The sequence below is a fragment of the Pituophis catenifer genome, unplaced genomic scaffold (assembly GCF_029215685.1).
Source record: "Pituophis catenifer annectens isolate HBS135680 unplaced genomic scaffold, rPitCat1.0.hap2 SCAF_5, whole genome shotgun sequence".
NCBI classification, from domain to species: Eukaryota; Metazoa; Chordata; class Lepidosauria; order Squamata; family Colubridae; genus Pituophis; species Pituophis catenifer.
The window spans coordinates 84,392,012-84,405,857 of NW_027256885.1; the positions used below are offsets into that span (position 1 = coordinate 84,392,012).

Genomic DNA, 13,846 nt, shown 5'->3' on the forward strand with positions numbered 1-13,846 from the left:
TATGGTTAATCATGAGATCATACATCCAATTTTCCTTCTATGGTTACATTCACTGTTAATAAGTTCATCTAATTACTTAAAGCATTAATCTTAGTTTATAAAATTATCTTAGCCACACAACTTTTCTTAAGTGCTCAGAGTCGCTAATGGGAGAGTTACTACTGTCCTTGGGTAAATTCATTGGATTAAGTAACTCTTTGTAACATATAGGTCTTTGTGTCATTCACAGTCAGGTCACTCAGATGTTTTTCCATATAGCAGTCCTTTCCGTGACATCTAGGTCTCAGAAGATATATTACCACTTAAAGGGGTTTAACTGTTTGTTAATGTAATTTCCAACAAGCACTTTCCTCTCTTATAATAATGTGAATAGATAGGGTCTCTCAGAGTTCATGTATCCAAGCAGGTCTTCCCTTTATAATAATGTGAATAGAGAGGGTCCCCCAGAGCCCCTATATCTGACTCTGTATGATTCCTATTTTATTCACATTATTTCTTTTATCTACATTATTCTTTATTTGCTATTTACCTCAAGAAAACCTGCACCTCGTGTCTGGCGTCCATCATTGGCTTTGGCACCAGGCTCAGACCCGAATTGGGGACAACACTATTATTACGATTATTGGTTTTCTTACTCCGTTGTCAAAGCAGGTGCCTGGAGACAGTCACTTTTCCAAAACTCTTCCACTTCAAACCTTAAACTAGTGCCCGGATCTGAAACCCACGAAATTTTTTTTTTTAAAAAAATCCGAGCCTGGTGATGGTGGGCTGGGTGGAAGACTGGAGAGAGGGTCACGCTAAATCTCTGGACGGAGAAAGGGTTAATGGCCTCGCGCCCACGTGGGAAAGAAGGAAGAGGAGGAGGCGTCTTCCTGCTCCGCCTTTGGGTTGGGGGGAAAGGTCTGGTGTTGCAATCCCCCCCCCTTAAGCAGCCGCATCTGGTGCAAGGGGGCAGGAGGGAAGACCATCTCTCCCCTCCAAGGGTGAGTTACAGGACAGAGGCTGGCATTTCCTTCTTATAAAGACACGTGCGAGATGACAAGGAGGAGGGGGCAAGGTAAAGGATTAGTTGAGGCGGGCGCTCCTTTTATCACCATCACCCCAATCAAGGTGGGTATAATATCAAAGATCGGAAAGGGGTGGCTGGGTTGGAGAAAGCTTAACCATCTCTTTGCCCCTCCCACCCCCAACCACATCAAAGAGGCAAAATGGCTGCATTCCCCTTGTCTTGGTGTCATATGGGGGGAACGGATGGGCTGGAAGCGCCCCGAGAGGCTCTGCTTCGTGGGGCGTAGGGCAGTCGAAAGCCCCGCTTTGCAGGAGAGGGGTGGGCGTAGCAGGGAGGAAAGTGAGTGCTCGGAGTTGGGGAATGAATGGCTCAAGGTCCTTTCCGTGGGGCGCGTGTCTCTTGCAAAAGGGGTGGGGGTCCCGAACGAGGTTTGCAGTGGGAGAAACCCTTTGCGGGTGGTGGTGGGGAGGCAGAAATTTAGGAAGAAGGGAGGGCTTGGCAGAAAGTTCTCCTGGAAAGCGGGTGTCAGGAAGTGGAGATGCAATGAGCGAAGTTGGAAGGGGAAAGTAAGGGGCAGCTGTGCTTGTGGGGAGAACAGGAAGAGGAGTTTGCAAACCGTAAAATGGAGGAAGGGAATCTTAGCGCCTGAAAGCGGGGGGGGGGGGGAGGAGAATTCGTTTTATGAAAGCTCTCCCTTTCAACAATGAAGTGATGTTACGCCCAAGCCCTGTTTGGGAAAAAGTGACATGACTTGCTCATTTAGGAATAACTGAAAATGACCTTTCTTGCTTCCTGATCTTGTGACATCGAATGAATTCCCTAATGGATCAATCAGAGCCTCCATTCCAATTATTATAAAGATTGTGTGACTGCTTAATTCCTTATGAGTTGCTGTTACAGCAGGTACATTAAAAAATCCACAATTGATGAGGTTGGTAATTGGTGAACAGGCCTTATCCTCTGCTCCACTACCTTCTTTCTATGGCAGTGATGGCTAACCTTTTTGTCAAAAGCGCAGGGGGGTTGTGCGCGCGCGTGCCCATAATTCAATGCGCCCCCTGCGCATGTGTGCACGATCCCCCCGCGCTCCCCCTGCTTTTGTCACACGATGGCACGGTGGGCCCAGTAGGCCCGTTTTTCTCCCTCCCCAGGCTCCAGAGTCTTTCTTGGAGCCTGGGGAGGGTGAAAACAGCCTTCCCCACCCTCCAGAGGCCATAAACGGCGCATTTCCCAACTTCTGGTGGGAGCAGAAGGCCCGTTTTTCTCCCTCCCCGGGCTCCAGAGCCTTTCTAGGAGCCTGGGGAGGGAGAAAACGCCCCCCCCCCCAAGGCCGGAAACAGCCCATTTCCTGACTTCCAGTGGACCCAGAAAGCCAAAAAATCAGCTGGCCGGCACACACATGCACGTTGGAGCTGAGCTACGGCAACGCTCGCGTGCCCACAGATATGGCTCCGCGTGCCACAGGTTCGCCATCACAACTCTAGGGGATTCTATGGGTATTTTAGGGAGGGATACATTTATGATCCAAAGATCTTGTAAGGTCCGGCTATACGCTTAAGCTCTCAGTGAACCAAAAAGAAAGACTTAAACGGAGGCTTGAATAAGAATCAACATTTAATCTTTGATCAAAGACAAAAGGCTGGGTAAAACCATTCCAAACACATACAAAGAGATATGTATATGGGAGGGTTCACATCTTCAGAGAAGATGTAACCACTTTTATACCTTTAAAGCATCAGTTAGATCCCCAATTCTGGCCCCTTAATTTATGTTTGTGTATTCTTTGTTGCCCTGCAAAGGAATCTAAACTTCCAATTAGTCTTATCTTTGTTTACTTAATTGGCCACTTAGCCCCTGGCTCCTGAAGACCAGATCTTATCCAGATCAGACATAAATTAGGATTGAGATGTAAATTACCCCTTTGTTGATGGCTGGAGTTCCAACAGATACGTACCATGTTTTTAGGTGGCACAGAAAGAGATTGATATGAGCAGGTCAAATGGCAGGGACATACATTTGACAAATACCAGATACATTTCAGAGGCCTAATGACAATATGTTTGTAACAGGAGATACAAATAGAAAGGAATAATATATATGATACAAAAGCACAATATATATGTTACAGGAACCTAATGATTACAGAATAACAAGCTTTTACTAAATCTAGTATATCAGTATTTTATATTCTATATTATTGTTTCCCTACAATCTCTCTGGGTGTTTGGAAAACCAGGGGTAGAATTTTGAAATTTTTCAGATATATATCTTGTGAAAAATTCCTTTGCCTCAAAAGTCTATGATTGAGTTGGCAAAATAAATCAATGAAAATAATCCCTTTGATGTTTTTGCTTGTTTGTCAAAGTCCCAAACAGAGGTTGCATCCTGTAAATTAGAATCAGTAAACCAATTCTGGCAATTGTTGATTCTGAAAAAAATACCTTTTCCATGTACAATACATCTAAATGTGTAAATCTAAATATGAATCGACAAAAGTGCCCCTGCTGTTACTGTTGCTTGCTTTCATAATAGGTTTTGTTATGGATAGTAGCTTTATATTGTTTGAGCGTTTGCATTTTTTGAAAGAGGAGGCTTTTTTTTTTCTTTTAGAAAGATTAAATGTCTTGAGGTAAATATAGCAAATAAGAAATAATGTGAATAAAATAGGAATCATACAGAGTCAGATATATGGGCTCTGGGGGACCCTCTCTATTCACATTATTATAAGGGGAAGACGTGCTTAGATACATGAACTCTGAGAGAACCTCTCTATTCACATTATTATAAGAGAGGAAAGTGCTTGTTGGAAATTACATGAACAAACAGTTAAATCCCATTAAGTGGTAATTTATCTTCTGAGACCTAGATGTCACGAAAGGACCGCCATATGGGAAAACATCTGAGTGACCTCACTATGAATGACACAAAGACATATATGTTACAAAGAGTTACTTAATCCAATAAATTTACCCAAGGACAGTAGTAACTCTCCCATTAGCAACTCCGAGCACTTAAGAAAAGTTGTGTGGCTAAGATAATTTTGTAAACTAAGATTAATGCTTTAAGTAATTAGATGAACTTATTATCCAATGTATGTAACCATATAGGGAAAATCGGATGTATGATCTCATGATTAACCATATATGGAAAATGTATGATCTCACTGAATCCTTTGTCTTAGAAATGTATAAAACCAGTTGTATCATGGTTCTTTCCTTGTTCAAAGCTTCATGTACAAAACTGGCTCTGAACATTGCGCAATAAAACTGGCTCTGGCTGACCTAGGAATGTTGCTCAGTCCTTCCTTTCCACAACAGTCTCAATGATTACTTTGAGCACTGTAAAAATTACTTTGATATGATATCTAAGTTGGCAACATGTAGAGCCCTGCTCCAGATTTTCTTTTCAAATTCTTATTCATTAATGTTGACTGAGTAACTTTAGTGGAGAAGCCAGTTATAAATCAATACTTACAATGTGACAAGGAGCAACAGGGAAGAAGGATATGCAGTTTTTGAAAATAAAAATTAGGGAAATTTTTCAGATTTTACTCATTACTACTGTAGTTGAAAATGAAGATAGCTTCAAATTTGTTGTTTGGGGGGGGATCCTTTAGAATTTGATGTATTCACCCCAAAGCATCATTGAGTAATTGTTTTCTTGCATACCATTGTCACTTACGACTGTGAAGTGACACAGTGAAATCAGCTCAAGTGTAGAGAAGCTAAACATAAATTATTTTTCTATGATCTTGATCCTGAAGTGACACCATATGCCACTGGCAACATCTTCATGAGTGGGGAGAAATGAGAGGGACCAATGCATCCTTGTGATTTTGTGCAAAAATGATTTTTAAATGGAATTGCAAATCTATTTTGCCCCTGGTTTGGAAATTAGAAAATTTGAGAGAAAATTCCTGATTTTTTCTGTTGGTTAACAATGAATAGTTTAAAATAATCCTGGCTGCTGTGCCATTTTGTTTTACTGAATAGATTTGGTAAATTATTCATTTTATCACCATCTGTGTGTGGTGTTGTGCAGACAAATGGACTTGAACAGCAATAAAAGAAGGTAACTACTGTGGAACAGGTTTGCTATTTTCTGGGGAGATGGAGCAATGTTGTGTGAGCTCTAGCATTTCAGAACATGAGATGGATATAATATATTAGGTGATTTCTGCAATCAGAACATTTAGTTGAGAAACATACTGGAGAAAGTTTACCATAGTTCTAAGCTGTGGCTTCCAGAATGGTGAAGGACTTGAGTGAGGAGACAGCCTTACTGTAATTTTATTTATTTATTGATTGATTTTTATCCCACCTTTATTACTTTATAAGTAACTCAAGGTGGCAAACATACCTAATACCTAATACTCCTTCCTCCTCCTATTTTCCCCAGAACAAACAACCCTGTGAGGTGAGTTGGACTGAGAGAGAGTGTCTTACCCAAAGTTACCAAGTTGGCTTTCAAGCCTAAAATGGGACTGGAACTCACCATCTCATGGTTTCTAGACCAGCACCTTAATCACAGCTCCAGATTCTGAAGTCATAATCATAATCAGAATAGAATAGAGCTGGAAGGGATCTTGGGCTCAAGCAGGAGATCCTATACCTGTGATGGCGAACCTATGGCACGTGTGCCACAGGTGGCACACGGAGCCATATTTGTGTGCACGCAAGAGTGTTGCCCTAGCTCAGCTCTAGCATGCATGCATGCACTGGCCAGCTGATTTTTGGGCCTTCTGGGCTCCCCGGAAGTCGGGAAATGGGCCGTTTCCAGCCTGTGCAGGCCTCCAGGGGATGGGGAAGGCCGTTTTCGCCCTCCCCAGGCTCCAAGAAAGCCTCTGGAGCCTGGGGAGGGTGAAAAATGGGCCTACCAGGCCCACTGTGCCATCGCGTGCCAAAAGTGGGAGCGCAGACGGGATTACGTGCGCATGCACGGGGGGGTGGGGCGCGTTGAATTATGGGTGTGGGCACGCACGCACATGTGCTCCCCCCGCTTTTGTCACACAATGGCAAAAAGGCTAGCCATCACTGTCCTATACCATTTCAGACAAGTGACTGTCCAGTCTCTTCTTAAAAACCTCCAATGATGAAGCACCCACAACTTCTGAAGGCAAGTTGTTCCACTGGTTAATTGTCCTCACTGTCAGAAAATTTCTCCTTATTTCTAGGTTGAATCTCTCCTTGATCAGTTTCCATCCATTGTTTCTTGTCCTGCCCTCTGGTGCTTTGGAAAATAAATTGACCCCCTCCTCTTTGTGGCAGCCTCTCAAATACTGGAATACTGCTATCATGTCCCTGCTAGTCCTTCTTTTCTCTAGACTAGCCAAACCCAAATCCTGCAACCCTTCTTCATATGTTTTAGTCTCCAGGCCTTTAATCATCTTAGTTGCTCTTCTTTGCACTTTTTCCAAAGTCTCAACATCTTTTTTGTAATGTGGTGACTAAGACTGGATGCAGTATTCCAGGTGTGGTCTTACTAGGGTTTTATAAAACGGTACTAATACTTCACATGATTTTGATTCTATGCCTCTGTTTACACAACCAAGGATTGTATTAGCTTTTTTGGCTGCTACCGCACACTGCTGGCTCATGTTTAAGTGATTGTCCACTAAGACTCCAAGGTCCCTCTCACAGTTACTGTTTTTGAGCCAGGTTTCGCCTAATCTGTACTTGTACCTTTGGTTTTTACCACCTAAGTGTAAAACCTTGATTTTCTCCACATTAAATTTCATTTTGTTGGATTGGGCCCATTGTTCAAGTCTGTCAAGATCTTTTTGGATCCTGAGCTTGTCTTCTGGGGTGTTGGCTATTCCTGCCAGTTTAGTGTCATCTGCAAATTTTATGGGTTCCCCTTCTATTTTCTTGCTGATTTTAATTTTTATTTCTAGTCTGTCTTTTACAGTTATGTTTTTGGTACGTTGGTCTATAGTTTCTTTTTTCTTTTTTAATGAATTTTTATTAGACATATTTCAACATTAAAAACCACATTTCCACTCATTACAGCGTTTCATTATCGATATTACTAATATTAACATAGCTACTATTCTATATATTATATAATCCTTTATCTATTTTTAAATTGTGACAATATTTACAAATATATACAGTATTTTCTCATTTTGCTATACATATATTACATATTCCTTATAAAACAACTTTACGTCTATCTTCTAATCAGTTGTACCATATATTCCATATTTTATAGTGTTCCGTTTCTTCTCTGTCCTTTAATTCCATAGTTAACTTATCCATCTCTGCACACTCAAGTATCTTTCTTATTATCATTACATCCGAGGGGTTGTTGTCTTGTTTCCAATTCTGGGCAAAGGCAATTCTGGCCACGGTTATTATATGAAGTGTTATATATTGAAGTTTTCTACATATGTTTTCTCTTAATATGCCCAATAAAAATAGTTCTGGTTTCAGCTCAATTTTTTGTTTTGTGATTTCTTCCAGCCATTTCTTTATTTTGAGCCAATATTTCCTCGCTTTGGGGCAGGTCCACCACATGTGGTAAAAAGTTCCTTGTTTACAATTGCATCTCCAACATTCGGGTGACCTATTTGGAAACATTTTGGCCAATCTTGCTGGGGGTAAATGCCAACGATAAAGCATTTTGTACAGGTTTTCTTTGTAGGCTGCTGCCATTGTTAATTTGTAGTTTGTCTCCCATAGTTTTTCCCAGTGTTCCAATTCAATACTGTAACCAAAATTTTTAGTCCAAATTATCATAGTCAAGAGACTACTGTTCCTCCATTTTGAATCTTAAGAAATAATTACATGCTTTGGTAATCATTTCCCCCCCTTTTCCCTGTAGTATTTTATCTAATTCCTGTTGTTCTTTGTAGAACGCATATTGTTGTAAATCTTTTTTGTATCTTGTCCTAATTTGCAAATATGGCCACCAGTCTATCTCTCTTCCTTGGTCCTTTAACTCTTGATTAGATTTTAATTTCCCTTGCTCATCCAGTAATTCTTTATATCTTACTATCTTGTTTAGGTCTAGTACATTGGGATATATCATTGCCTCCATAGTTGACAACCAGATTGGGATTTTCATATAGTGGTTTTTCTTAATTTTCTCCCAGACGTATAGCAGGGCGTCTCTCACTTGATGTCTCTGGAAATACGAATGTGATTTGTTTTTCCCCTCCCAAATGAATGCGTGCCAGCCAAGTTGGAGGCCGTGACCCTCTATTGTTAGTATCCTTTTATTATTTAGATTTATCCAATCTTTAAGACAAGTCACGGCTGCTGGGTGGTAGTAAAGTTCCCAATCCGGTAGTCCAAAACCTCCCTTATTTCTGCTGTTGTCAGCTCCCGCAGGCCAGCCGGCCCGGAGCCACGTGTCCAACGTCCAGCACAGTCACCATCCCACCAAGCCCAGCTGAAACGTTGCCACAACATTGAGAGATGTAGGTTCTGTGGCCACGCTGAACCCCACTTGTGCCAGAAGCAACCGGAATCCGACCGGCTCGAGAAACCTTGCTGAACTGCCAATATGCCACGTGGCTGCCAAACAGCTGAGGGGCGTGGTGATGACATCACCCAGGACAACAGAGAGGGCCGAAAGAGACCTGAAAGACAGTGGGTGGGGGCTGGAGGAGGGAGAACCCAGCCAATTAGATGGGAAGCTTTGGCAAGCAGGCAAGCTGGGGGTATAACTATTATGCTGGTTTAATGCCGAGAGCAATTACTCTGGGACACGTGGGTGGAGGCTGGAGGAGGGAGAACCCAGCCAATTAGATGGGAAGCTTTGGCAAGCTGGGGGTGTAACTGTTATGCTGTCTTAATGCCGAGAGCAATTACTCTGGGAAACGTGGGAGGAAAGGCGCGTGATTGGGTGATGGGAGGGGTGGTGTTTATTGTATAAAACCGGTTCTCAACCTGGGGGTCGCGACCCCTTTGGGGGGTCGAACGGCCATTTCACAGGGGTCGCCAAAGCCCTCTCTCGCCCCCCCACGCCTTCACTCACCCTCACTCTCTGCTCTGTTGGATCGCCGGCCGTTCGCTTACCCCGCCCACTCTCAATCTATTGCTGCCTCCTGAGTCCTAGCTGATGGCTAGAGGGAAAAAAAACTGTTTAAATTCTTGCCGCGGGGCTTCAAAGGGCCGCCCTATAGCCAGTGGTGGGATTCTGCCGGTTCCGCCCCTCCCCTTGCCCCGCCCCTCCGCACCACTATTTATTGGCAATAAATAGTGGTGGGCGAGGGGTGGGCGAGCCAGCAATTTAACAAATGGTTCGGTGTTTTTTTGTAATTTTATTGGCCCCCGGAGCTTCAGCATAGGCTAATTAGCCCTTGATTAGATCGGCTCCCGACTCTCAGCTGATTTGCTCTCAGCTGTTTTGCTCAGGGCTCTGCTGCTTGTTTGCAAAGAGTGCTGGAGCAATTTTTTCCCCCTAGCTATGCTGAAAAACGAAACTGAAAGTAAAGCAGGCTGTTGGCTTTGCTGTTGCTACAACGTTGGAAAATTAGGCAGGCAGATTTCTTTTCTTTTTCCTCACCAAAAAAGGTAGGTGCAAACAATGGGAAATTTAGGGAAAAAGTGGAGAGTTCAAGATTTTAAAACACAAAAGAAAAAAAGCTCTATTTAACTAGGGAACTGTAATAATTGAGATACTATTAATTGTATATTGTGTTGAAAGCAGAAATGGTTAAGTTGTGGTTTGGAGGAATATATGGGGGAAATTATTTGGTTTATTATTATTGGTAAATATAATTAATTGATTTGTAAGAAATTGGATTGCATGGAAATAATTGGAATATTCATGTTCATATTGATTAATATACAAAAAAGGTAGTTATATAACTAATTGATTTATATTAAAATTTCATTTTCATTTTATTAAATTTGTATACCGCCCTACTCCCGAAGGACTCAGGGCGGTGAACAGGCACAAAATAAAACACATAAATACAAAAGTTAAAAAACATAATTAAAACCAAATTAAATAATTTTGCCTGAGACAATTAAAATTCCCAATAATTTAAAACAAATTAAAATTTCAATTTAAAAATTTAAAAGAAGGGGAGAAAATTAGGCCAGGCCGGCCTGCTGGAATAGGAGTGTCTTCAAAGCACGGCGGAAGGTGCGCAGATCCGGGATCCTCCGTATCTCCGGGGGGAGCTCGTTCCAGATAGTAGGTGCCCCCACAGAGAAGGCCCTCCCCTTAGGGGCCGCCAGTCGACATTGTTTGGCTGACGGCACCCGGAGGAGCCCCTCTCTATGAGAGCGTACCGGCCGGTGGGAGGCTGTTTGTGGTAGTAGGCGGTCCCGTAAGTAGCCAGGTCCTAAGCCATGGAGCGCTCTAAAGGTGGTAACCAAAACCTTGAAGCGCACCCGGAAGACCACCGGGAGCCAGTGCAGCTCGCGCAGGAGAGGTGTCACATGGGAGCGCCATGTTGATCCCATAACCACCCGCGCAGCCGCACTCTGCGCCAGCTGGAGCCTCCAAGTGCTCCTCAAGGGGAGCCCCATGTAGAGAGCGTTACAATAGTCCAGGCGGGAGGTGACGAGGGCATGAGTGACTGTGTGTAGGGAGTCCCGATCCAGAAAGGGACGCAACTGGCGAATCAGGCGAACCTGATGAAAGATCCTCCCGGTCACGGCCGTCAAGTGCTCTTCTAAAGACAGCCGTGAATCCAGGAGGACGCCCAAGTTGCAAGCCCTCTCCGTGGGGGCCAGCGATTCGCCCCCAATAGTCAGCGATGGCGTCAACTGACTATATCGAGACGTCGGAAACCACAGCCACTCGGTCTTGGAAGGGTTGAGCCTAAGCCTGTTCCTCCCCATTCAGATCCGCACGGCCTCCAGACACCGAGACATAACTTCAAGGGCATCGTTGGGGTGGTCCGGGGTGGAGATGTACAGCTGGGTGTCATCAGCATACTGATGGTACTTCACCCCGAAACCACGGATGATCTCGCCCAGCGGCTTTACATAAATGTTGAACAAAAGGGGCGAGAGGACCGACCCTTGTGGCACCCCACATATGAGGGGCCTCGGGGTCGACCTCTGCCCCCCTGCCAACACAGACTGCAACCGGCCGGAGAGAAAGGAGGAGAACCACCGTAGTACAGTGCCTCCCACCACTAACTCTTCCAACCGGTGCAGCATGATACCATGGTCGATGGTATCAAAAGCCGCTGAGAGGTCTAACAGGACCAGGACAGAGGAGCACCCCGTGTCCCGAGCCCTCCGGAGATCATCAACCAACGCGACCAATGCCATTTCCGTGCTGTACCCGGGCCTGAAACCCGACTGGAACGGATCTAGATACGTCGTCTCATCCAGGTGCTGGGGAAGCTGTTGCGCAACCACACTCACGACAACCTTCGCCACAAAACGAAGGTTGGAGACCGGACGATAATTAACCAACATTGCCGGGTCCAGGGAAGGCTTCTTGAGAAGAGGCCTCACCACCGCCTCTTTCAAGGCGGCGGGGAAGTCACCCTCACCCAACGAAGCATTTATAATCCCCTGGAGCCAGCCTCACGTCACCTCCCGGGAAGCCAGCACTAACCAGGAGGGGCACGGGTTCAATAAACAAGTGGTCGCGTTCAGTCTGCCCAGAATCCTGTCCACGTCCTCAGGGGTCACAGGATCAAACTCATCCCAGATAACATTCTCAAGACCTGCCCCAGTCCCTCCCCCTGAGACTACCCAGTCAGAGTCCAGATCTTCCTGGATCTGAGTGATTTTGTCATACAGATACTGAAGAAAATCCTCGGCTCTACCCTCCAAGGGGTCCTCCCGCGCTCCCTGGTGGAGCAGGGAGCGGGTCACCCTAAACAGGGTGGCCGGGCGGTTATCTGATGACGCAATAAGAGCAGCAAAATAACTACATTTCGCTGCTTTTATCGCCACTAGGTAATTCCTAATATGGGATCTTACCAGTGTCCAGTCCGATTCAGAAAGACTGGCCCTCCAACTACTCTCTAGGCGTCTTTTCCGGCGCTTCAACTCCCTCAGCTCCAGAAAACCAAGGAGCCAAGTAAACTCGGTGACGGGTCAGAGGCCGCAAAGGCACGACCCGATCCAGAGCTCCAGCGGCCGCCCTATCCCAGGCAGCTACTAGGTCTCCAGTCGAGGCGTGTGCCAGAGCCTCGGGAAATGGCCCAAGCTCCATCTGGAACCTATCAGGTTCCATCAGGCGCCTGGGGCGGAACCATCTTACCGGCTCCGCCTACCTGTGGCGGGGTGCAGCAGTTTGAAGGTCGAGACGAAGGAGAGAGTGATCTGACCATGACAAGGGCTCGGTAACTATATCCCCTATCTCAAGATCACTCAGCCACTGTCCAGAGACAAAGACCAGATCCAGCGTGTTTCCCCCCGTGTGGGTAGGGCCATGAATTAACTGGGTCAGGTCCATGGCTGTCATGGAAGCCATGAACTCCCGAGCCACCTCAGACGCCTCACCCACGGATGGCAGGTTGAAATCCCCCATGACCATAAGCCTGGGGGTATCAACCGCCACCGCGGCGATGACGTTGAGTAGCTTGGGCAGGGCTGTTGCCACATGGCAGGGAGCCAGGTACGTGATCAGCAAACCCATCTGAACCTGTCAAGTATTTGCAAGCCATTGGCACATATATCATACAGACACTAGTGGAGGCAGAAAGTGCCCCCACCCCTATGTGGAGAGGAGGGGCTTACACTGAGTATAAAACCCCCTCTAACCTTTCCACCAAACTCTCTCTTTTACATTTGTTCTCCATGAGACATGATCTTTGATGGGGTAGTCACACACGCTGTGTGCCCCCTATCCTAATGGATATTAAGACAGCCTTTGTATATAGTTAATATGTTTTGTTATATGAATAAATACATTTATCACATTTATTCATGCATCTGCCTTTGGACTCTTCTATGCTCCTGGGTGTTTCTACGATCCCAATTTCCACAGAACCCCATGACCCCACTTCACGAGGAGGGGCTCACAGCCGGCCGTCTGAGGAACAGTGGCCTCCCTCGATCTCAGACCTTCTTTAATAATAACCGCTACTCCCCCGCCCCTGCCCTGTAACCTCGGCCGATGGAATGCGAGGAAACCTGGTGGGCACATTTCAACAAGGGGGAACCCCCCCTCCTGGCCCAACCAGGTCTCCGTAATACCCGCCAGGTCCGCTCCCCCCTCACAAATAAGATCACAAATGAGGGGGGCTTTATTTACTACGGACCTGGCATTGCACAGCATCAGCCGAAGGGTCGGGTCCTGAGGGTCTGTGCAACCTGGGGAACGGGTGGAGCCTTGGGGGCCAGAGCATGTCACCGCTTGTAAACAGCGGGTACGTGCTCCCTTGACTCGATATGGCCCCCTGCTCCCGCCATACCTACCCCTCCCACTCACGGTAATGATATTCAGAGCACTATCTGTACAAACTATGACTCCCCCCTCGACCCCGAGATCCCCACCTCCCACGCTGTGTTTCCTTGCCAGGCCTGCCCCTCCCCTTTGTGGGCTATCCCCCATGCCCACAACCCGCATTCCAATCAAACCCTCCCCCTCCCTAGAACCCCTTAAAAAATTACAAAAAATTTTGATATAAAAACCCTCAACCCTCTAGTTTTCGCATGCCACCTCTCGGGGTTCCAACAGTGCTGTGGAGTCGGAGTCGGAGTCGGAGTCGAGGAGTCGGAGTCGGAGGAAATTTTGGGTACCTGGAGTCGGAGTCGGAGTCGGCAAACAATGCACCGACTCCGACTCCGACTCCTACTAAATTTAGATTGGAATTTTAAAAAAAGCAAGTTTAAATGTCCCAATTCACAAAAAGTTATAATTAATGACTTCTCTACTGTAAGAATAAAGACCAATGCATGCAGTGCCTCA

General features: G+C 45.6%; 1 protein-coding gene across 1 annotated transcript in view; it reads left to right on the forward strand.

The window, feature by feature from the left end:
* The first annotated feature begins 899 nt into the window (after positions 1-899).
* The window catches only part of LOC139317514 (neurotrophin receptor-interacting factor homolog), a 58,327-nt gene continuing 45,380 nt past the window's right edge, over positions 900-13,846 (forward strand). Inside the window, exon 1 of the mRNA XM_070944586.1 lies at positions 900-1,110. The gene's annotated coding sequence lies outside the window, so the exon portion shown is untranslated. The remainder of the gene's footprint in view (positions 1,111-13,846) is intronic.